General features: G+C 42.1%; 1 protein-coding gene across 3 annotated transcripts in view; it reads left to right on the forward strand.

The window, feature by feature from the left end:
* Nucleotides 1-25,111, forward strand: part of ZBTB20 (zinc finger and BTB domain containing 20) — a 1,237,294-nt gene that overhangs the window by 1,089,845 nt on the left and 122,338 nt on the right. The gene's annotated exons all lie outside the window — the stretch shown is intronic.

The following is a 25,111-nucleotide window of genomic DNA, read 5'->3' on the forward strand; positions in this document are numbered from 1 at the left end:
CCGGGCTCTCCGGGGATTTCCATCACCATAAATACATTGTATGCGGGAGAGAGCGGAGTCCTGAGTGCCATCATTATGGGTGGATTAACCTACATAACGATCGTTATATGTGATTGCAGACCGATCTCCCAGGATTAGTCCTATAATATCCATCACATGTACAGTATATACACCCCACCACTCCTCTATATATAGACTGTACAGGATATACACCCCACCACTCCTCTATATATAGACTGTACAGTATATACACCCCACCACTCCTCTATATATAGACTGTACAGGATATACACCCACCACTCCTCTATATATAGACTGTACAGGATATACACCCCACCACTCCTCTATATATAGACTGTACAGTATATACACCCCACCACTCCTCTATATATAGACTGTACAGGATATACACCCCACCACTCCTCTATATATATAGACTGTACAGTATATACACCCCACCACTCCTCTATATATAGACTGTACAGTATATACACCCCACCACTCCTCTATATATAGACTGTACAGTATATACACCCCACCACTCCTCTATATATAGACTGTACAGGATATACACCCCACCACTCCTCTATATATATAGACTGTACAGTATATACACCCCACCACTCCTCTATATATAGACTGTACAGTATATACACCCCACCACTCCTCTATATATAGACTGTACAGGATATACACCCCACCACTCCTCTATATATAGACTGTACAGTATATACACCCCACCACTCCTCTATATATAGACTGTACAGGATATACACCCCACCACTCCTCTATATATATAGACTGTACAGGATATACACCCCACCACTCCTCTATATATAGACTGTACAGTATATACACCCCACCACTCCTCTATATATATAGACTGTACAGTATATACACCCCACCATTCCTCTATATATAGACTGTACAGTATATACACCCCACCACTCCTCTATATATAGACTGTACAGTATATACACCCCACCACTCCTCTATATATAGACTGTACAGTATATACACCCCACCATTCCTCTATATATAGACTGTACAGTATATACACCCCACCACTCCTCTATATATAGACTGTACAGTATATACACCCCACCATTCCTCTATATATAGACTGTACAGTATATACACCCCACCACTCCTCTATATATAGACTGTACAGTATATACACCCCACCATTCTTCTATATATAGACTGTACAGTATATACACCCCACCACTCCTCTATACAGGCATACCCCACTTTTAAGTACACAATGGGACCAGAGCATGTATGTAAAACGAAAATGTACTTAAAGTGAAACAACACCTTTTTTCACTTCTAGGGTGTAGTGGGGGTCAGGGGGTGTAGTGGGGGTGTCAGGAGCTGTAGTTGAGGTCTCAGGGGCTGTAGTGGGGGTGTCAGGGGCACACTGGACCAGGGTGGGCTATGCTCTCGGAGCTTCAGCTCCTTCTACCGCGGCTGCAAAATGTCTGTACAGTACTTGTAAGGCACTTACGGGTATGTCCTTACTCGCGAGTGTATGTAAAGTGAGTGTACTTAAAGCGGGTATGCCTGTATATAGACTGTACAGTATATACACCCCACCACTCCTCTATATATAGACTGTACAGTATATACACCCCACCACTCCTCTATATATAGACTGTACAGTATATACACCCCACCACTCCTCTATATATAGACTGTACAGTATATACACCCCACCACTCCTCTATATATAGACTGTACAGTATATACACCCCACCACTCCTCTATATATAGACTGTACAGTATATACACCCCACCACTCCTCTATATATAGACTGTACAGTATATACACCCCACCACTCCTCTATATATAGACTGTACAGTATATACACCCCACCATTCCTCTATATATAGACTGTACAGTATATACACCCCACCACTCCTCTATATATAGACTGTACAGTATATACACCCCACCACTCCTCTATATATAGACTGTACAGTATATACACCCCACCACTCCTCTATATATAGACTGTACAGTATATACACCCCACCACTCCTCTATATATAGACTGTACAGTATATACACCCCACCACTCCTCTATATATAGACTGTACAGTATATACACCCCACCACTCCTCTATATATAGACTGTACAGTATATACACCCCACCACTCCTCTATATATAGACTGTACAGTATATACACCCCGCCACTCCTCTATATATAGACTGTACAGTATATACACCCCACCACTCCTCTATATATAGACTGTACAGTATATACACCCCGCCACTTCTCTATATATAGACCGTACAGTATATACACCCCACCACTCCTCTATATATAGACTGTACAGTATATACATCCCACCACTCCTCTATATATAGACTGTACAGTATATACACCCCACCACTCCTCTATATATAGACTGTACAGTATATACATCCCACCACTCCTCTATATATAGACTGTACAGTATATACACCCCACCATTCCTCTATATATAGACTGTACAGTATATACACCCCACCATTCCTCTATATATAGACTGTACAGTATATACACCCCACCACTCCTCTATATATAGACTGTACAGTATATACACCCCACCATTCCTCTATATATAGACTGTACAGTATATACACCCCACCATTCCTCTATATATAGACTGTACAGTATATACACCCCACCACTCCTCTATATATATAGACTGTACAGTATATACACCCCACCATTCCTCTATATATAGACTGTACAGTATATACACCCCACCATTCCTCTATATATAGACTGTACAGTATATACACCCCACCACTCCTCTATATATAGACTGTACAGTATATACATCCCACCATTCCTCTATATATAGACTGTACAGTATATACACCCCACCACTCCTCTATATATAGACTGTACAGTATATACACCCCACCACTCCTCTATATATAGACTGTACAGTATATACATCCCACCACTCCTCTATATATAGACTGTACAGTATATACATCCCACCACTCCTCTATATATATAGACTGTACAGTATATACATCCCACCACTCCTCTATATATATAGACTGTACAGTATATACATCCCACCACTCCTCTATATATATAGACTGTACAGTATATACATCCCACCACTCCTCTATATATAGACTGTACAGTATATACACCCCACCACTCCTCTATATATAGACTGTACAGTATATACATCCCACATTGCCTCTTCTTATAGGGAAAGGTTCTATATTTGCCCCCCCTAATCTTCATTCCTGTTATAACATTCTGGACTTCATTCTCCATCTGCTTTATATTACCATCTATATAAATATATCTATCTCTCCATCTATCTTAGTATCAATAGATTGGTCTATCTATCTATCTATCTATCTATCTATCTATCTATCTGTCTGTGTATCTATCTATCTATCTATCTATCTATCTATCTATCTATCTATCTATCTATCTGTGTATCTATCTATCTATCTATCTATCTGTGTATCTATCTATCTATCTATCTATCTGTGTATCTATCTATCTATCTATCTATCTATCTATCTATCTATCTATCTATCTATCTATCTGTGTATCTATCTATCTATCTATCTATCTATCTATCTATCTGTGTATCTATCTATCTATCTATCTATCTATCTATCTATCTATCTATCTATCTATCTATCTATCTATCTATCTATCTATCATTATTTGATCAGTAAGTGTATGTCATCCATCTCCCCCTTTTCTAGTATTTTTTCTATGTATCTATCATTATTTAATCAGTAAGTTAATCTGTCTATCTCCATCTGTCTGTTCTTCTTCTAGTATCTTTGGGCCAGATTCACAGCGGAGATACGACGGAGTATCTCAGATAGTCCGTCGTATCTCTCAGAGTATCTATGCGACTGATTCATAGAATCAGTTACGCATAGATAGCCCTAAGATCCGACAGGTGTAATTGTTTTACACTGTCGGATCTTAGGATGCAGTACCGCGGCCGCCGCTGGGGGGAGTTCGCGTCGTAAACCAGCGTCGGGTATGCAAATTAGGAGTTACAGCGAACCACGACGGTTTTTCGCGTTCGATACGTCGCTGCTAGTCTAGTTTCCCGTTGCAAAGTAGGTCGTCGTCTTGGGTGCCATATTTACACAGCACACGTATGTGCTGTATAAAGTATGGCCGTCGTTCCCGCGTCGAAATTTAAAAATTCACGTCGTTTGCGTAAGACGTCCGGGAATACGGAAGTACGGTACGCACGTCGCCGTTCGAAAAAATTACGTCAGTTCGCGCAAAGCACGGCGGGAATTTCGAAACGGAGCATGCGCAGTAGGTCTGGCCCGGGAGCGCGGCTAATTTAAATGGCACACACCCCTTTAAATTACGCGGGCTTACGCCGGAGGCCACCAGCCTATCTGTCTATCTATCTATCGATCGATCTATCTATCTGTTTATCTATCTATCTATCTATCTATCTATCTATCTATCTATATATCTATCTATCTGTCTATCTATCGATCTATCTATCTATCTATCTATCGATCTATCTATCATTATTTGATGAATAAATCTATCTATCAGTCTGTATCTATCACTCTATCTATCTATCTATCTAGAATTACTTGATTAGTAAATCTATTGATTATTGATTATCATTATTTGATTGGTAAATCTATCTATCTATCTATCATTATTTGATCAGTAATGCCGCGTACACACCATCACTTTATGTGATAAAAAAAAATTTAAATGACCGTGTGTGGGGGGAAAACGTCGTTTTATGTCTTGTGAAAAACGACAAAAAAAATTTTGAAGCATGCTTCAATTTTATGTGTCGTTTTTTCAAGACGTCGTTTTTTGTGTCACAGAAATTGACCGTGTGTAGCAAAAAACGACGTTTAAAACAACGTTTTTACACCCACGCATGCCCAGAAGCTAGTTATGAAGCGAGCTTCAATGGAAAAACGTGGTGAACGTAACCTCGCTTTGCTAGAACATTGTGAAAAAAACGATGGTGTGTAGGCAACGTCGTTTTTGAAAATTTAAGTTTCAAAAACGTCGTTTTTTACTTCACAGAAAATTTCGTTTTTTTCCATCGCATAAAGTGATGGTGTGTACGCGGCATAAGTGTATGTCATCCATCTCCCCCTTTTCTAGTATTTTTTCTATGTATCTATCATTATTTAATCAGTAAGTTAATGTATCTGTCTATCTCCATCTGTCTGTTCTTTTTCTAGTATCTATGTAACTTTCTTTATTTGATCACTACATCTATCTATCATTATTATCTGATTTTTCATTCTATCTATCTATCTATCTACCTATCTATCTATCTATCTATCTATCTATCTATCTATCTATCTATCTATCTAGAATTACTTGATTAGTAAATCTATTGATTATCATTATTTGATTGGTAAATCTATCTATCTATCTATCTATCTATCTATCTATCTATCTATCTATCTATCTATCTATCTATCTATCTATCTATCTATCTATCTATCTATCTATCATTATTTGATCAGTAAGTGTATGTCACCCATCTCCCCCTTTTCTAGTATTTTTTCTATGTATCTATCATTATTTAATCAGTAAGTTAATGTATCTGTCTATCTCCATATGTCTGTTCTTTTTCTAGTATCTATGTAACTTTCTTTATTTGATCAAAAAATCTATCTATCTATCTATCTATCTATCTATCTATCTATCTATCTATCTATCTATCTATCTATCATCATCATTATGTGATTGGGAAATCTATCTATCTATCTAATCTATCAATCAATCAATCAATCATTATTTGATGAATACATCTATCTATCTGTCTATATCTATCTATCAATCGTGATTTGATTGGTACATCAGTCTATCTATCTATCTATCTATCTATCTATCTATCTATCTATCTATCTATCTATCTATCTATCTATCTATCTATCTATCCATCTATATCTAATTAATTATTAAATCTATTGATCTGTTTATCTATCATTATTTGATTGGTAAATCTATATTTTATTAGTAAATATATTGATCTACTGTAGCTATCTAGCGATCATTCTTTTATTAGTAATCGATCTCTCTATCATGATTTGATTAGTACATCAGTCTATCTATCTTAAATTACTTGATTAGTAAATCTAATGATCTGTTTATCTATATATCTCTCTATCATTATTTGATTGGTAAATCTATCCATCTATCTATCTATATTTGATTAGTAAATCTATTGATCGACTGAATCTATCTAGCCATCATTATTTTATTAGTAATCGATCTCTCTATCATTATTTGATTGGTAAATCAATCTATCTTCAGCATCATCATTTGATTAGTAAATCTATCTATCTCTCAATCATTATGTGATTGGGAAATCCATCTATCTATCATTATTTGATGAATAAATCTATATATCTGTCTATATCTATCTATCATTCTAGCTATCTATTTATCTATCATTCTATCTATCTATCTATCTATCTATCTATCTATCTATCTATTTATCTATCTATCATTCTATTTATCATTCTATCTATCTCTGGTCACTGATCCCCCCCCCCCCCGTGTGGGGCGGTGTGTCTCCTCTGTGGAGTGTGATGATATTGCATCTCATAGCGTGGCGGGGTTATCGGTCCCCTCCTCTGTCTTGTCTCCTCCGTCACCAGCCTGATCACTTTCCCTGTCTCTCCCCCCCCCACCACCTCAGGGGGGGGTCCCGCCGTGTTTCCCTTCTCATCGTAAGACGGCGGAGGGGAACTTTCCCCCCCCACCACCCCAGGGGGGGGGTCCCGCCGTGTTTCCCTTCTCATAGTAAGACGGCGGAGGGGAACTTTCACCCCCTCCCCACCACCACCTCAGGGGGGGGGTGTCCCGCCGTGTTTCCCTTCTCATGGTAAGACGGCGGAGGGGAACTTTCACCCCCCCCCCTCCACCCCAGGGGGGGGGTCCCGCCGTGTTTCCCTTCTCATAGTAAGACGGCGGAGGGGAACTTTCACCCCCTCCCCACCACCACCTCAGGGGGTGTCCCGCCGTGTTTCCCTTTTCATGGTAAGACGGCGGAGGGGAGCTTTCCCCCCTCCCGGCTATACGTTTGTACTTTTCTCGGAGTTGCGAGTTTCCCGGTGTCAGATAAACGGTGACAATATTCCAAGAAGAGAGGCAGGAGCTCTTATCACAAGATGACACCAACAGCCCTTCTTTTTTTTTTTTTTTTTATAATCGCCGCCCCCCTGCCCCCCTGTGCCCCCCCTCCTCTTTTGGTACAGTGGAGCCTGGTGACAGATCATTCAAATTCAATTGTTTTATGTCTAAGCTGAACAGCTAATTAAAGTAGGGATGATTAACCTGACTGGCAGTGTCTGTGCCTCTGTGTGTCTCTCCCTCCCTCCTCTTTCAATCAGTCTTTTCTCTCTCTCTCTCTCTCTCTGCCTCTCTGTGTGTCTCTTGCTCTGTTTTTATACCTCCTCTCCCTCTAAACGTGGTCTGCTTGCTGATGGCAGTATGGTACTCGGAGATTTGTGCATTGTGTCTGGTTTCCTACGGGCAGGCTGACCCAGCGCCTCTGGGGAGTTATCAATAGACCACTCAGAAGAGGCAGAGACAGGAGAGAGGCGGAGGGGAGGGAGGGAGGGGGGGGGGGACACAGACGCACAATCAATATCACCACTACAAGCAAAGCATCCGAAGCCATATTTTTTTTTTTTTTGTAATTTTTTTTTTTTTTTAAAGAAGTCTCAGGACTTGGGTGACAAAGAAGGAATTTTTTTTTTCTTTTCTTTTTTTTTTTTTTTGACATTTTTTTTTTTTTTTTTTATTAACAAAGAGGCAAGAGGAGGAGGTTCTAATAAATTTGGAAGAATACAGTTCCCTGTCTTGAGGAAAAAAGGAGACTTCCTGGCTGATTAGCATTCACAGCAGGTAGGAATCGTTCCGTAGCCTATCTCGCTCTGTCGCCAGTGGTAGAGGAACGGCGAGTGTGTGTGCGGAGGGGGAGTTTTTTTTTCTTTTTTTTTTTTTTTTCTTTTTTTGGAGTCGCACAATGCTGTCAGTGTGTATGTGTTGGTGTGTCTTCATCGTTTTCTTTTTTTTTGGGAGAAAAAAAAAACATTTTTTGGAAAGGTTGAGTTGCTAAATTTTTTTTTTTTTATATAATTTTTTTTTTTTCTCTCTGAAGAGTGTTGGCAGGATCTGTGTGTTTCTTCAGCCTTTGTACACCCCACAGGGGGTGTGGAAAGGGGGAGAGGAATTTTAGGGAGGGAGCCTTTACACAAGTTTGTGTTTAGCAGGTGGATTTGCACTGGAGTTTTTAACGCTTGGCCGCCAGTTTTAAAAGAAGGAAAAAAAAAAAAGAAGAAGAGAAAGAGAGGATCTGTATTTTTTTTTTTTGGATTTTTAAAAAAGGATCAGCTCAGTGTTCGCCCCGGTCCTGTGCGCTCTCTCTCTCTCTCGCTGTCTCTTTCGCCTTTTTTTTTTCCAGCAGACAGCAGGAGGGATCCTGGCTCCCAGCCCAAAAGCCTCCAAGTGCTTTGCACTTGTTTCAGGGAGACGGTGCCCAGGGGATTTTCATTTTTTAGCATTTTTTAGTGGTTTATGTTTTGTCTTTCTTTTTTTTTTTTTTGTCTTCATGGGGAACAGCAGGTGGGGAAGACGTGTGTCCTTGGAGGCTACATTTAAAAAAAAAAAAAATCCCGGGGTGCACTGGCAGCTCTCTCAACTGTGTTTGTATTTTTTTTTTTTTTACATTTTGGCAAGCTGTTGACATTTTTTTGGGAGTTATGGAAAAAAAACTTGATAGAACTATGGATTTTGCATTTATTGTGTTTTATGCGTTTTTTTATGGTCGTCTACCTTGTTTACCTTGAAAGGAATGGAGAGTGACATTTGCAAAAAAAAAGAGTTTGCAGAAAATTCTGACAAACTTTGGGATGTTTGCCTGAGGCTGTAGGGTGATAGTAAGAAATAAGAATGAAAGATTAAGGGAGGGGGGGAAAAAATTCAAATTAAGAAAAAATAAATATGTGAAATTCATAACTTTAAGGGTAGCGTAAGATAGAGTTCGGCAAAAAAAATTAGGAGGGGGGAAAAAAGTGAAATTTATAACTTTAGGAGTAGTATAAGATAGAGTTCAGCAAAAATGAAGGAGGGAAAAAACTTTGGGGGTAGCATAAGCTTAGAGTTCAGTAAAAATGAAGGAAAAAAAATGTAAAATTTATATAACTTTAGGAGTTACGTAAGATAGAGTTCAGCAAAAATCAAGGAAAAAGAATGCAAAATGTATATAACTTTTGGAGTTACGTAAGATAGAGTTCAGCAAAAATCAAGGGAAAAAAATGCAAAATGTATATAACTTTAGGAGTTACGTAAGATAGAGTTCAGCAAAAATTTAGGAAAAAAAGTGGGAAATTTAAAACGTTAAGAGTAGCATAAGATAGAGTTCAGCAAAAAATGGAGGAGGAAAAAAGTAATATTTATAACTTTGTGGGTAGCAAAAGCTTAGAGTTCAGCAAAAATTATGAAAACATTTTTTTTAAATGTATATAATTTTAGGAGTTACGTAAGATAGAGTTCAGCAAAAATTAAGGCAAAAAAGTGGGAAATAGAAAACTTTAAGAGTAGCATAAGATAGAGTTCAGCAAAACAATGGAGGAGGAAAAAAGTAATATTTATAACTTTGTGGGTAGCAAAAGCTTAGAGTTCAGCAAAAATTAAGGAAAAAAAATGTAAAACGTATATAACTTTAGGAGTTACGTAAGATAGAGTTCAGCAAAAATTAAGGGAAAAAATTGCAAAATGTATATAACTTTAGGAGTTACGTAAGATAGAGTTCATCAAAAAAAAAGAGGGAAAAAATTGAATTTAAAACTTTAAGAGTAGCATAAGATAGAGTTCAGCAAAAACTTTAGGTAAAAATTTGAAATTAGGTGCAATATAAGATAGAGTTCAGCAAAAATTAAGGAAAACATGGGAAACGTAAAACTTTAAGAGTTATATAAGCCTAGATTTCAGCAAAAATAATGAAAAAAAAATGCAAAAATGTGTAACTTTAAGATTTTTATGAGCTTGAGTTCATAAGCTCAGCAAAAATTAAGGAAAAAATTGCAAAATGTATATAACTTTGAGATTTACATAAGCTAGAGCTCAGCAAAAATTAGGGAAAATTTTCAAAAAATGTGTTTAACTTTAAAAATAATATAAGCTATAGTTCAGCAGAAATTAGGAAAAAATTGCAAAATTTATATAAGTTTAAGACTTACATAAGCTAGAGTTCAGCAAAAATTAGGAAAAAAATGCAACATGCATAGTTACATAAGCTACAGTTCAGCAAAAAAAAAAAAAATTGCAAAATGTATATAACTTTAAGAGTGACATAAGATAGAAAAATTAAGGAAAAAAATGCAAAAATGTATATAACTTTAAAAATAATATAAGTTGCAGTTCAGCAAAGATGAATTAAAAAAAAAAGGATGTGAAGTTTAAAACGTCAGGAGTAACATAAGCTAGAATTCAGCAGAGCTTTATTATTTAAAAGCCAATACATTTTGGTATTTTTTTCCTCCTTTGCAATGTTCTTGGTATTAACGAGCTCATTACTGAATATTATTTTTTTTGTGACAATGTTCTATGGACAAGTAAAGGTAACAATTTGTATGTCAAGCTTTTGTGTGTGTATTATTCTTTATTTGAATTTGTGAGATTTTTTATTTTTTTCCTCTAAACCAAGTACCAGTATCTCTCCTTGTTTCCAAATAACATTGACAACATCCTGAGAATTTCCCTAAAAAAAAAAAAAAAAAAGTTTCCAGTCCCTGAAAAAGCAATATTTGGGTTTCTGGTGTTGTCGGGGAGCCGCTCAATAATTTCTGTATTTTTTTGTTATTTTTCTATTCTATTTGAGTTTGATTAGAATGTTATGTGAGTTTTGAGTAGAAGGTTTATACGTTGTGACAAAATCTGTATTATTTTTTTTATTTTATTTTTTTTACAAAGTGTGTAAAAGAAAAAAAGTTACTCATGCCAGAAAAGGAAAAAAATAATATTTATTTATTTATCTTTTTTTTTTTTTTTACTCCGCGTGCTAATTTTTTATTTTTTTTTGTTAATATTTATTTATTTTTTTTTCACTCAGCTTGCTAAAAACATTTTTTTATGTAAAAGCTATTTGATCTATTTAGTGATTCTGATGATCCCAGCGGATTTCAGGCTTGTATTGGTGTGTTTAGTAGGATGTAACAAGGTGATAGAGTCCAGCGTAGAGGAGACGGAGTACGTGTCTCCTGAGGGAACAGGCTGTCTGTGGAGACAATTATTGGGGTCTGTCTTTGGACGGAGGGTGTTTTTTTTTTTTTTTTGGGGAGGGAGGGGGGGGGGGGGCGCCTATGATGCAAGGCTAGGTGTGGAAGTTATCTCAGTAAAACGTCTGTCTTCAGATGTTCTCGGCGGCTGGGCACTTGGAGGTGATGCTGATTGGTGTCTCAGGTTAATGACTCGGTGGGATGTCTGCTGTGTGGAGCTCTCCGTCTTTATGAATATGGATGTTTTACTCCCTTTGTTGGAAGGAGAAAATAAAATAAAAAAATATATAGAAAAAATAAAAAAAAGCTTCTTTGTGGAAGATGGGCATGTTGGCATTAATTAGAATATTGCTGTGTCTGGAGCCTGGTGTGCCCAGAGAGCCCCCCCCACCACCTCCACCTCAGCCGCCACCGTCTCATATATGAAGTTTGACTTGGGTGTCATGGTACCTGTAGCTGTGGTAGGCGAGTATTTCTCCGCCATCGCCTGTGGCAGCCGGGGGAGTGTGGACCCGTCACCGTACAGCCAGCAATAATGGTGCTATCCATCATTGTCCAATGCCAGCCTTGTTATTAGCCGGAGAGGGGGACCGGGCATCATGTGTTCCTTTCCAAAATACAATTAATCCGGTTGCAGCGTTTGCCAGATCCCGGGGGCTAATCCACTAATTGTCATTCCGTGCTGGAGAATATTACAGTGCATAGAAAATGTATGTGTCATTATCAGGCGATGAGGATCTGTCCATATACCCGCCCGGCTGTGTCTGTCCATGGCAGAACTATCCGCCTATCCATATATCCGCCCGGCTGTGTCTGTCCATGGCAAAACTATCCGCCTATCCATATATCTGCCCGGCTGTGTATACCACTTCTGTCTGTCCATGGCAAAACTATCCGCCTATCCATATATCTGCCCGGCTGTGTACACCACCTCTGTCTGTCCATGGCAAAACTATCCGCCTATCCATATATCTGCCCGGCTGTGTACACCACCTATGTCTGTCCATGGCAAAACTATCCGCCTATCCATATATCTGCCCGGCTGTGTACACCACCTCTGTCTGTCCATGGCAGAACTATCCATATATCCACCCGGCTGTGTCTGTCCATGGCAGAACTATCCGCCTATCCATATATCCGCCCGGCTGTGTACACCACGTCTGTCTGTCCATGGCAGAACTATCAACCTATCCATATATCCGCCCGGCTGTGTCTGTCCATGGCAGAACTATCAGACTATCCATATATCCGCCCGGCTGTGTCTGTCCATGGCAGAACTATCAGACTATCCATATATCCGCCCGGCTGTGTCTGTCCATGGCAGAACTATCAGACTATCCATATATCCGCCCGGCTGTGTCTGTCCATGGCAGAACTATCCGACTATCCATATATCCGCCCGGCTGTGTCTGTCCATGGCAGAACTATCCGACTATCCATATATCCGCCCGGCTGTGTATACCACCTCTGTCTGTCCATGGCAGAACTATCCACCTATCCATATATCTGCCCGGATGTGTCTGTCCATGGCAGAACTATCAGACTATCCATATATCCGCCCGGCTGTGTCTGTCCATGGCAGAACTATCCGACTATCCATATATCCGCCCGGCTGTGTCTGTCCATGGCAGAACTATCCGACTATCCATATATCCGCCCGGCTGTGTATACCACCTCTGTCTGTCCATGGCAGAACTATCCACCTATCCATATATCTGCCCGGATGTGTCTGTCCATGGCAGAACTATCTGACTATCCATATATCCGCCCGGCTGTGTACAGCACCTCTGTCTGTCTGTCCATGGCAGAACTATCCGCCTATCCATATATCCGCCCGGCTGTGTACAACACATATGTCTGTCCATCTTTCTGGTAGAACTATCTGCCTCTCTGTCTATACTTCTGACCCCTTCTGTCCATTTATCTATATCTACATCTCTCTGATTACCAATTCTGTCTACATATATCACATCCCTGTCTTCCCTATCTGCCCCATTGTCTATCTAATAATTAATTAATTAATCAATTAATCTGTCAGTCTGTCTATATCTATAGCTCTCTGTTTACCAATTCTGTCTACGTATATATGATATTTCTATCTGTCTTCCCTTATCTGCCTCAACCTACCTATCTGCCCTATCGTCTCTCTAATAATTGATCAATCAATCTATCAGTCTGGCTATATCTATAGCTCTCTGTATACTAATTATATCTGTCTACGTATATAATATCTCTATCTGTCTTCTCTTATGTGCCTTAACCCATCTATTGTATCTTTAATACTCAATCTATCTATCTATCTATCTATCTATCTATCTATCTATCTATCTATCTATCTATCTATCTTTTTATCTATCTATCTATCTATCTATCTATCTATCTATCTATCTATCTATCTATCTATCTATCTGTCAGTCTGTCTATATCTATAGCTTCTTTACCAATTCTGTCTACGTATCTCATATCTCTATCTGTCTTCCTTTATCTGCCTTAACCTATCTATTTGCCCTATCTTCTCTAATAATTAATCAATCAATCTATCAGTCTGTTTATATCTATAGCTCCCTGTTTACCAATTCTATCTGTCTACTTATATCGTATCTTCCCTTATCTGCCTGCCCTATCGGCTCTAGAATAATTGATCAATCAATCAATCAATCTGTTTGTCAGTCTGTCTCTCAATCTCTGCTTCTATCCATCTACACCTTATCTACACCTTATCTATCACAGGTCAATTGATTAATCTGACATTGCACTATCTATTTATAATCCATCTATATGTCTATCAATGTATCTATCTGTGCATTGATCAATCTGTCTCTATCTATCCACAACCTATCTATATCAGAATAATCTATCTATCTATTTGCCAATTTTCATTCTATCTGTATATCAGTGCATCTATCAATAATCTATCTATAATCCATCTATATGTCTATCATTCTATCTATGTCTCTATCTATCTACAACTGAGAGTGATCTAACTATCTATCTATCTATCTGTCACGTACCTGGTTGTGGAGCCCAATGTGCAGGGAGCGGCCTCTCGTAAGCCTCCGACTCAGGAGCCCCTGGTAGAGCAGACAGAGGGTCAAGAGTCCAGAGGGGCACAAGTGCCTGATGCTAAGCTGGGTAGCGGACCGGAAGTGGCAGCAGGCAGGTGTAGAGCGGGTCCAGGCAGGATACCAACAGCGGGCAGGAGCAGAGATGTGGCACTTGCGGGCACAGGAATCAAGCAGGTGCATAGACCGGACCAAGCACCGGCAGATGGATCAGGAACCAGGGCAAGTCCAAAAGAGTAGTCTAAAGTCCAGGTCGGGTCGGAATCACAGGCAGGCAGATAACAGAGCCAGGGGTTGAGCAGAAGCGGTAGTCAGACGAAGCCGGGGTCAGAGGCAGGTTGCAGACAGGGGAGGTCACAGGAAGCCGGGTCAGGTAAACAGAAGATCAACAGGTAACAGGTTCTCTGGGGATACGCTGTAGACTGGTCAGCAAGATGGAGAAGAACCAGACTGCTTAAATAGCGTCCCTTGGCGCCAAACGCCGTCACCGTGCGCGCTCCCGCCGTGCGCGCTAGGCGCATTGATGAGCACAAACGCGCGCCAACGCACATGCGTCGAGACTGAACTCCCCTGCTGCTACAATTGGTAGCAAAACTGCTGGATCGTCTTTCGTGACACTATCTATCTATCTATCGATTGATCAATCTATCTATCTATCTATAATTCATCTATATGTCTATCAATCCATCTATAAATTGAGCAATCTGTCTGTCAATCTGTGGCTCAATCTATATCTCAATCTATACACAACTCAGAGTGATCTATCTACTTATCTATTTATCTGTCTATCTATCTATCTATCTATCTATCTATCTATCTATCTATCTATCTATCTATCTTTCCCAAGCAGATATTGACCCTGTTGGAAATTTAACCCAGTTCCAAAGTTCTTCAAGCAAGTGCTATCTATCTATCTATCTATCTATCTATCTATCTATCTATCTATCTATCTATCTATCTATGTATCTATCTATCTATCTATCTATCTATCTATCTATCTATCTATCTATCTATCTATCTATCTATCTATCTATGTATCTATCTATCTATGTATCTATCTTTCTATTGATTGATCTATCTATTTGTCCATCTATCGTCCTTATGATTGATTGATCTATCTATCTGTCTGTTTATAATCCATCTATATAGCCATCAATTAATTTATCTGTGGATTGTTCAATTTGTCTCTCAATCTATGTCTCTATCTATCCACAACTCAGGGTGATCTATCTATCTATCTATCTAGCTATCTATCTATCTATCTATCTATCTATCTATCTATCTATCTATCTATCTATCTATCTATCTATCTACAGTGGGGAAAATAATGATTTGATCTGCAGATTTTGTAAGTTTGCCCCCTTACAAAGAAATGAAGGGTCTATAATTTTTATCAGAGGTGTATTGTAAATGATAGAAACAGAATATCAACCAAAAATCCAGAAAGAAAACACGATAAAAATGGTATAAATGGAGTTGCAGTTCACTGAGTAAAATAAATATTTGATCCCCAAGCAAAACACGACTTAGTACTTGGTGGAGAATCCCTTGTTGGGAAGCAAAGAGGTCAGACGTTTCTTGTAGTCGGTGATCAGGTCTCCACACATCTCAGGAGGGATTTTGGTCCTCTCTTCTTTACAGATCTTCTCTAAATTCTTAAGGTTTTCTGTCTGTCTCTTGGCAACTCAAAGTTTCAGCTCCCTCCATAAATTTACTATAGGATTAAGGTCTGGAGACTGGCTAGGCCACTCCATGACCTTAATGAACTTTTTCTTGAGCCATTTGTTGGTGGTATGTTTCAGGTCATTGTCATGCTGGAAGACCCATCAACGGCCCATCTTCAGTGTTCTGGCTGAGGGAAGAAGGTTCTCATCCAAGATCTTACAATACTTGGCCCCCGTCCATTGACCCCTCAATGCGGAAAAGTTGGCCTGTACCTTTAGCAGAGAAACAGCCCCAAAGCATAATGTTTCCACCTCCACGTGTGACTGTAAGGATGGCGTTCTTAGGGTAATAGTCAGCATTTTTCTTCTTCCAAACACAACGAGTCGAGTAAATGCCAAAGAGCTCAATTTTGGTCTCATCTGACCGCAGAACTTTCTCCCAATCCTTCTCTGAATCATCTAAATGCTCATTGGCAATTTCAGATGTTCTGTATATGTGCCTTCTTGAGGAGGAGGACCTTATGGGAGCTGCTGGATTTCAATCCATGGCGCTGTATTGTGTTACCAATGGTTTGTTTGGTGACTGCGGTCCCAACCACCTTGAGATTGTTCACAAGCTCCTCCCATGTAGTTCTGGGCTGACCCCTCACTTTTCTCATGATCATCCTCACCCCCTGAGGCAAAATCTTGCATTGAGCTCCAGACTGAGGGCAATTGATGGTTATTTTGTATTTCTTCCAATTGTGAACAATCACTCCAACAGTTGTCTCCTTCTCACCAATCTTCTTGCTGATGGTCTTGTAGCCCATTCCAGCCTTGTGCAGGTCTACAATCTGGTCCCTGATGTCCTTGGTCTTGCCCATGATGGTGAGGGTTTGAATGGAAGAAAGAGATTCTGTGGACAGGTGTCTTTTATACAATTAATGAGTTGTCGTTGGGAGCATCTTCTTACATTGACAGGACTAATCTGTGTGTCACATGAGCACCTACTGTAGCCAGTCTGTGGGAGTCAGAATTATTGTTGGTTGGTAGGGGATCAAATACTTATTTTACTCACTGCAACTCAATTTATAACATTTGTATCATGTGTTTTTTTCTGGATTTTTGGTTGATATTCTGTCTCTATCATTTAATATACACCTATGATAAAAATGATATACCCTTCATTTCTTTGTAAGTGGGCACACGTACAAAATCTATCTATCTAATATCTATCTATCTATCTATCTATCTATCTATCTATCTATCTATCTATCTATCTATCTATCTATCTTTCTATCTATCGGTCTATTTACCGTATTTATCGCCGTATAACGCGCTCCCGCGTATACCGCGCACCCCTAATGTTGCCCCGAATCCTGTGGAAAAAAAGTTTTTTTTGTACTTACAGTTTTGGTGTCTTGCGCGGCGTCCATCGGCGGCCTCGTCGGGTCCGGCGTCCGTCTGCGGCTTTGGGTGTCCTCTTCGTCGGGTACGGGTCCTTCTGCGGCTTCCGGGGGTCCTCTTCGTCGGGTCCGGGGTCCGTCTGCGGCTTTGGGTGTCCTCTTCGTCGGGTCCGGCGTCCTTCTGCGGCGTCCTGGCGTCCTCCCCGCTCGTTTCCCGCGCCGAGTTTGAATACTGTGCCGACATATACCGAGCGCAGTACACTCGTGTATCGTCGGGCAGGCTCGGCAACTCAGGACGTACGCTCAGGACGTCAGCGCGAGAAGTGCCGAGACTGCCCGAAGATACACGAGTGTACTGCGCTCGGTATATGCCGGTGCAGTATTCAAACTCGTGGCGGGAAAGCGGGTATCGGCGTATACCGCGCACCCACGATTTTGCCCTGATTTTCAGGGCAAAATAGTGCGCGATATACGCCGATAAATACGGTATCTATCGGTTTATCTATCTATCCGTCTATCTATCTATCGGTTTATCTATCTATCGGTTTATCTATCTATCGGTCTATCTATCATAGTCTCACTTTCTCTCTCTCTCTCTCACTCTCCCTCTTTCATATCCTTCATATCCCTCCGTGATATATATGGGATCCTATGAATGCCACCTGCTGTCACAGTGAGGAGGCTCTGGTGGTGGGTGGCAGATGATTAGGCGCATATTACAATACACCCTAAAAATGGGTGTAACATGTTCCTAAAGTTGAGCCTACCCTTTAATATAATGGGGGGCATTTACGCTGGCCACTGGTACCCCCAACCTCCCACCTGGTATTGCCTCTGGACAATGCTAATGCATATGGGGTAATTAGGCACACCCTGTGCGCATGCCTATGGATCTTATGTAGAGTGGATGGCGGTGAAATGTGCCGGCGTCACCTGTATTCTCTATTACAAATCCTTACCGATGTTCCAGGGAATTTCGGACACTTTGGGAACGGTGTCTCCTCGGTGGGTTTTCCATCGTTCGCACATCTTGTGATTAGTAAATTCCAATCATTGAAAACCCCGACTTGGGAAAGATTATCCGGGGGCTTACACCTGCTCATCCTTGGCGCGCTCACTTAGTGCTAACATCGTCCTTAGGAAATCTGATCCTGGGGTATCCCCGGTGTTCCAGGTTTACCAAATCTGTAGTGAAGGACTATAAGCCATAGCTGTGAGGAACATGGCTGTCATTTTCTGGGTCTCTATCACCTTTAAAAGGCTGCGGTCTTTATAATGTTTTATTATGATCCACCTACGCCAATTACATTATCAATGCATGTTAAAAAAACCTTGTAAATCTATATTAACGTAGTAGGAACCATATTTACTCTGCGACCTTCTTGTAGTTGTGGCGCACAGTGATTGTACTGTACTTTACTGTTCTTTCTGTATGCCAGATTGATCTTATTTAAAGTGGAAGTGAGTGAGAAACTTATATAGCGCAACACATGCAAACTGAATCGCCTCTGGGCGCTTAGTATCCTTTCACTACTGTACTTTTGCCCTCAGAAAAGATGGGTTTTGAGTTTTTTTCTGAAGGCCAGGTGGTTTACCTCCAATCGGATGCTGGTTGGTAGAGCGTTCCACAGTCTAGGTCCTTGGATTCCAAATCTTCGTTCTCCTTTGGACTTGTATCTGGCTTTGGGTATCTGGAGTAGATTTTGGTTGGTGGATCGCAGAACACGATTGGGGTTGTGACATTTTAATTTTTCGCATAGATATTGGGGGGCAATTCCTTACTTATGTGTCAGACAGAGTGCCTTAAAAGTGATTCTGTCTTTTACTGGCAACCAATGAAGGGATCTCAGTGAAGGTGAGATTGATTCCCATGTTTTTTTCCCAGTCATGAGTTGAGCGGCCGTATTTTGAACGACTTGCAGACGAGCGATTTGGTATTTGGGGAGTCCGAGGTAGAGGGCATTTGCATAGTCGAGTCTGGAGTTGATAATTGTTCCCACCATGACTGCAATGTCTTCTTTTGGGATAAAGGGAGTGAGTCTGCGTAGTAGGCGTAGCAGATGGTGGGATCCGCTGACTACTGACCCTATTTGTGCATCCATTGTCATGTGGGTGTCAAAAATTACTCCGAGACTTTTGACTTTGGTGCTGGGGGTGATGGATTGTCCCAGAATGGGCGGCGGTGTCTATGTTGGTGCGGGAGGTCTCTTTCGGTTGGCGTGAAACAGGAGAAGTTCTGTTTTTGAGCCGTTGATTTTAAGGTAACTCTGGTTACTGATGTTTTCAAAAAGAGGGCGGAGATAGATATTGAATAGTACGGGTGACAAGGGGGATCCCTGAGGGACTCCGCATGACACTTTTCAGAAGTGAAAGGACCCAGTTTCACTATTTGTGATCGGTTTTCCAAGAAGGAGGAGAACCAGGGTAAATCCGAGACAGCGACTCTAGCTACTTCAGCTAGGCGAGTCAGCAATATTTTTTGGTCTACAGTATCAAATGCTGCGCTTAGGTCCAACAGTATCAGAAGACAAGGTTCTCCTTCGTCTGCTGCTTCGAGAGCGTCATCCCATATTTTAAAAAGTGCTGTTTCCGTCCCGTGACCAGGACGGAAACCCAATTGGAATGGATCGAGTAATTTGTGGGCGTCTAAATGCTGTTGTAGCTGTTGTAAACCCTCCTATCATTTTCAGCCAAGGAACCCGCCATCTTTGCCTATGTTTAATCTACAACTGCCATGATGCTGCACATGTGATCAGTTATGACACCAGCCCATTGGTTGCTTTGACAGTTTGGTTGAGAGCACAATCGAAGGGAGTGTCACATTTCTGGCACGTGCTTTAAGCAGTCAGCTGACGTGTTAGGCCCCGTACACACGAGGGGATCTCCGCTGGAAACGGTCCGCCGGACCGTTTCCAGTGGAGATTCCTCCTCCGGATTTGGATCCGATGGCTTGTAATTCTTCCGCGGTGACGTGTCGCGCAGTCGCCGCGATGATGATGCGGCGACGTGCGCGACGCTGGAAGGTAAGTACTTCCACGCATGCGTCGAATCATTACGACGCATGCGAGGGAGGGGAGCGGACGGATTGATCCGGTGAGTCTGTACAGACCACCGGATCAATCCGCTGGACCCGATTCAAGCGGATAGATTTCTAACTAACTAACAACCAATGTATGCTGGTACTACACTGACCACCAATGTATGGGGGCACTACACTAACCACCAATGTATGGGGGTACTACACTGACCACCAATGTATGGGGGTACTACACTGACCACCAATGTATGGGGGTACTACACTGACCACCAATGTATGGGGGTACTACACTGACCACCAATGTATGGGGGTACTACACTAACCACCAATGTAAGGGGGCACTACACTGACCACCAATGTATGGGGCACTACATTAACCACCAATGTATGGGGGTACTACACTAACCACCAATGTAAGGGGGCACTACACTGACCACCAATGTATGGGGGCACTACACTGACCACCAATGTATGGGGGTACTACACTAACCACCAATGTAAGGGGGCACTACACTGACCACCAATGTATGGGGCACTACACTAACCACCAATGTATGGGGGTACTACACTAACCACCAATGTATGGGGGTACTACACTAACCACCAATGTATGGGGGCGCTACACTAACCACCAATGTATGGGGGCACTACACTAACCACCAATGTATGGGGGCACTACACTAACCACCAATGTATGGGGGCACTACACTAACCACCAATGTATGGGGGTACTACACTAACCACCAATGTATGGGGGTACTACACTAACCACCAATGTATGGGGGTACTACACTGACCACCAATGTATGGGGGTACTACACTAACCACCAATGTATGGGGGTACTACACTAACCACCAATGTAAGGGGACACTACACTGACCACCAATGTATGGGGGCACTACACTAACCACCAATGTATGGGGGTACTACACTGACCACCAATGTATGGGGGTACTACACTGACCACCAATGTATGGTGGCACTACACTAACCACCAATGTATGGGGATACTACACTGACCACCAATGTATGGGGGCACTACACTGACCACCAATGTATGGGGGTACTACACTGACCACCAATGTATGGGGATACTACACTGACCACCAATGTATGGGGGTACTACACTGACCACCAATGTATGGGGGTACTACACTGACCACCAATGTAAAGGAGCATTACACTGACCACTTGTGTAAGGGGGAATTTCTCCTCTGACCACCCATGTGAGGGAATGTTCCCGTTTCCACTCTTTGCATTCTTATTCTGTCCATTACTAATTATTTCATTCCAGACAAATTTATCAGATACACTAGGGTGCCACATTCCTTATTCACTTATTTTTATATCTCAAGGTACCCATGAGGTACTGATACAGCAATCTTATATACTGTATGTGTGGGGATAATATCCAGCTAGTAGATCTTACCCATGAAAAATAAAATAGGAGGGAGGTTTTGGTGCCCTAATGGCCAACGCTGGCATTTCTCACTGCAGGAAAGTTGGTTCCACCACAAGATAGCTATAAATCAACAGGTCATTATGTGGAAATTAGGTACAATTATTCTTATCTTTTATTTGTTTTGGTTCGTTTATTTTTTCTGTTTAACCCAACGGGCTATCTCAGGTTTCTTGGTTATGGTATTTCAGCAGCGGCTGCATGAGCTCCATTGCGAGGGTGCAGGAGACAAGGTGACAACACAGGAGCACAACTGGGAGACGGTGACACAGAGTTGTCACCCTAAAACAGGAAGTGCCTGAACATGGAGCTTTATAGCGGGATTAGCAGGGATTACTTTAATGAAAGCTGCAGATTTTGGTAAAAGATAGATATATGATTGTTAAAGCAGATATGAGATTTTTGGATTTCAATGGGTTTTCATCTATAGTAGCTGAAATCGGGAGTAATGCTGGGGTCCAAATAGACCCGGGGCACCTTTCGACATAGAAAGAGTGAAAAGTTCAGAGGGCCGTGAGGAACCGAGCTCATGTCCTTGTTTGTTCTCCCAATCTATATTATTTTTTCTATCTTTGTTTGCTTCCCTTTCTTTTATTTCTCGCTGTTCTTTATCCACTCCTAGAAACAGTCTATATTTCGGAGGTAAGACCTTTAGTATCATCGAGAAAGCTTCAAATACACGTTCCTCCCAACACCACAATATGTCTACGTGCCTATTACCCAAAATAACAGTTTCTCTTTGCAATTTTGCGGCCCTGCATATGTTATTACTCTTATGCAGGGCATTTTTTTTCAGAGAATAAGTGCAGGTACTCCCTTATTCCCAGTCACCCCTTGTCTCCGCCACTCCCTACTTCCGAGCACTTTCCTTTGGTTCCACCACCTTACCCACCTCTGAACCCCATCCTTTTGTTCCACCCCCTTACCCACCTCTGAGCCCCGTCCTTTGGTTTCACCCCCTTACCCACCTCTGAGCCCCGTCCTTTGGTTTCACCCCCTTACCCACCTCAGAGCACCGTCCTTTGGTTCCATCCCCTTCCCACCTCTGAGCACCATCCTTTGGTTCCACCTCCGAGCCCTGTCCTTTGGTTCCACCCCCTTACCCACCTTAGATCACCGTCCTTTGGTCCCCTCCTCTTCCCACCTCTGAGCACTGTCCTTTGGTTCCATCCCCTTGCCACCTCCGAGCACTGTCCTTTGGTTCCACTCCCCTACCCACCTCCAAGCATCGTCCTTAGGTTCCATCCCCTTGCCACATCTGAGTACCGTCCTTTGGTTCCACCTCCGAGCCCTGTCCTTTGGTTCCATCCCCTTCCTCCTTCCGAGCACCATACTTTGGTTCCATCCCCATTCCTACCTCTGAGCCCTGTCCTTTGGTCCCACCCCCTTCCCACCTCAGAGCCCTGTCCTTTGGTTCCATCTCCTTCCCACCTCCTAGCCCCATCCTTTGGTTCCATCCCCTTCCCACCTCCAAGCACCATCCTTAGGTTCCACCTCTTCCCACCTCCAAGCACCGTCCTTAGTTTCCACCTCTTCCCACATCTGAGCCCTGTCCTTTGGTTCAACCTTCTTTCCACCTCCGAGCCCCGTCCTTTGGTTCCATCCCCTTCCCACCTCCATACACTGTTGTTTGGTTCCAATCCCCTACCCATATCTGAGCCCCGTCCTTGGATTCCACCCCCTTCCCACCTCTGAGCCCCGTCCTTTGGTTTCACCCCCATATTCACCTCTGAGCCACGTCCTTTGGTTCCATCCCACCTCCTAGCCCCATCCTTTGGTTCCATCCCCTTCCCACCTCCATGTACCATCCTTAGGTTCCACCTCTTCCCACCTCCAAGCACCGTCCTTAGTTTCCACCTCTTCCCACCTCTGAGCCCTGTCTTTTGGTTTCATCCCCTTCCCACCTCCAAGCACCGTCCTTAGGTTTCACCTCTTCCCACCTCTAAACCCAGTCATTTGGTTTCACCTTCTTACCACCTCTGACCCCTGTCCTTTGGTTCAACCTTCTTCCCACCTCCGAGCCCCGTCCTTGGGTTCCATCCGCTTCCCACTTCCAAGCACCGTCCTTAGGTTCCATCTCTTCCCACCTCTGAGCCCTGTCCTTTAGTTCCACCTTCTTCCCACCTCCAAGCCCCATCCTATGGTTCCATCTCCTTCACACCTCCAAGCACCGTCTTTAGGTTCCACCTCTTCCCACATCTGAGCCTTGTCCTTTGGTTCCACCTCCTTCCCACCTCAGAGCCCCGTCTTTTGGTTCCATCCCCTTCCCACCTCCAAGCACTCTCTTTTGATTCCAAGCACCATCCTTAGGTTCCACCTCTGAGCCCCATCATTTGGGTCCACCCCCTTCCCACCTCTGAGCACCTCCCTTTCATTCCACCCTCTGCCCACCTCCCAGTACCGCTTCTTTTAGAGAATACAGAACCAGGTATCCTTTTGTGGTGCTAAGTCATTTGTATGGAATTTATTAATTATAACAAAAAAAAAAAGCAAATAGAAAATAGACCCCCTCAGCAACAATAAACTTCCTCAGCAACAGAGACCCCCAATAACAATAAATCCATCCAGCAACAATATATCTTCTAAGCAACAATGGACCCCTTTACAACAAATAAAACCCAATAACAATAGATCACCTCAGCAACAGTAGACTCCCACAGAAAAATGCCTTCCCCAATCCATCCCAGCAACATAAGCCCCACACCAGCAACAATAGATCACCCAGCAGCCAGGATCAATAGACTGTCCAGAAGTGAGCAACAATATACCTCTCCCTCAACAGTAGATCCTTCCCAGCAACATGTGCAGGAGTACAGTCTTCCCCGCACGCAGTCACCGCGCATGAAATGTAAAACGGAGCTGAGCGTGCCTTCTACAGAACACTGTGGGGCATGCAGGTCAAAAAAGACCAATGCGGTTTCCCTGCGGCCGCCATTTTGAAAAGGCGCATTCACCTTTTTTTTTTTTCGCTGAAACGCAGGCGCCGCAGCCCATTCATCGGAACGGGCTCCCCACGCAAGCGCGAGCCACAAAGACGCTCAGGTGTGAACTTAGCGTTAGTAAATCCACCCCAGTGTCCTGCACGGATAGCGCTTCACAGCGCTCACAGGCGATTGGTCCCTGTGTTGTGTTTTTAAAGCAGGTCCTATTTTTTTTTTTTTTTTTTTAGTGCATTGATGGAGCAATCAAAATGAATAACTGCGTTGTGTTATAAAATTAAAGGAAA

Source organism: Rana temporaria, chromosome 2 (genome assembly GCF_905171775.1).
Source record: "Rana temporaria chromosome 2, aRanTem1.1, whole genome shotgun sequence".
In the NCBI taxonomy this organism is placed as follows: Eukaryota; Metazoa; Chordata; class Amphibia; order Anura; family Ranidae; genus Rana; species Rana temporaria.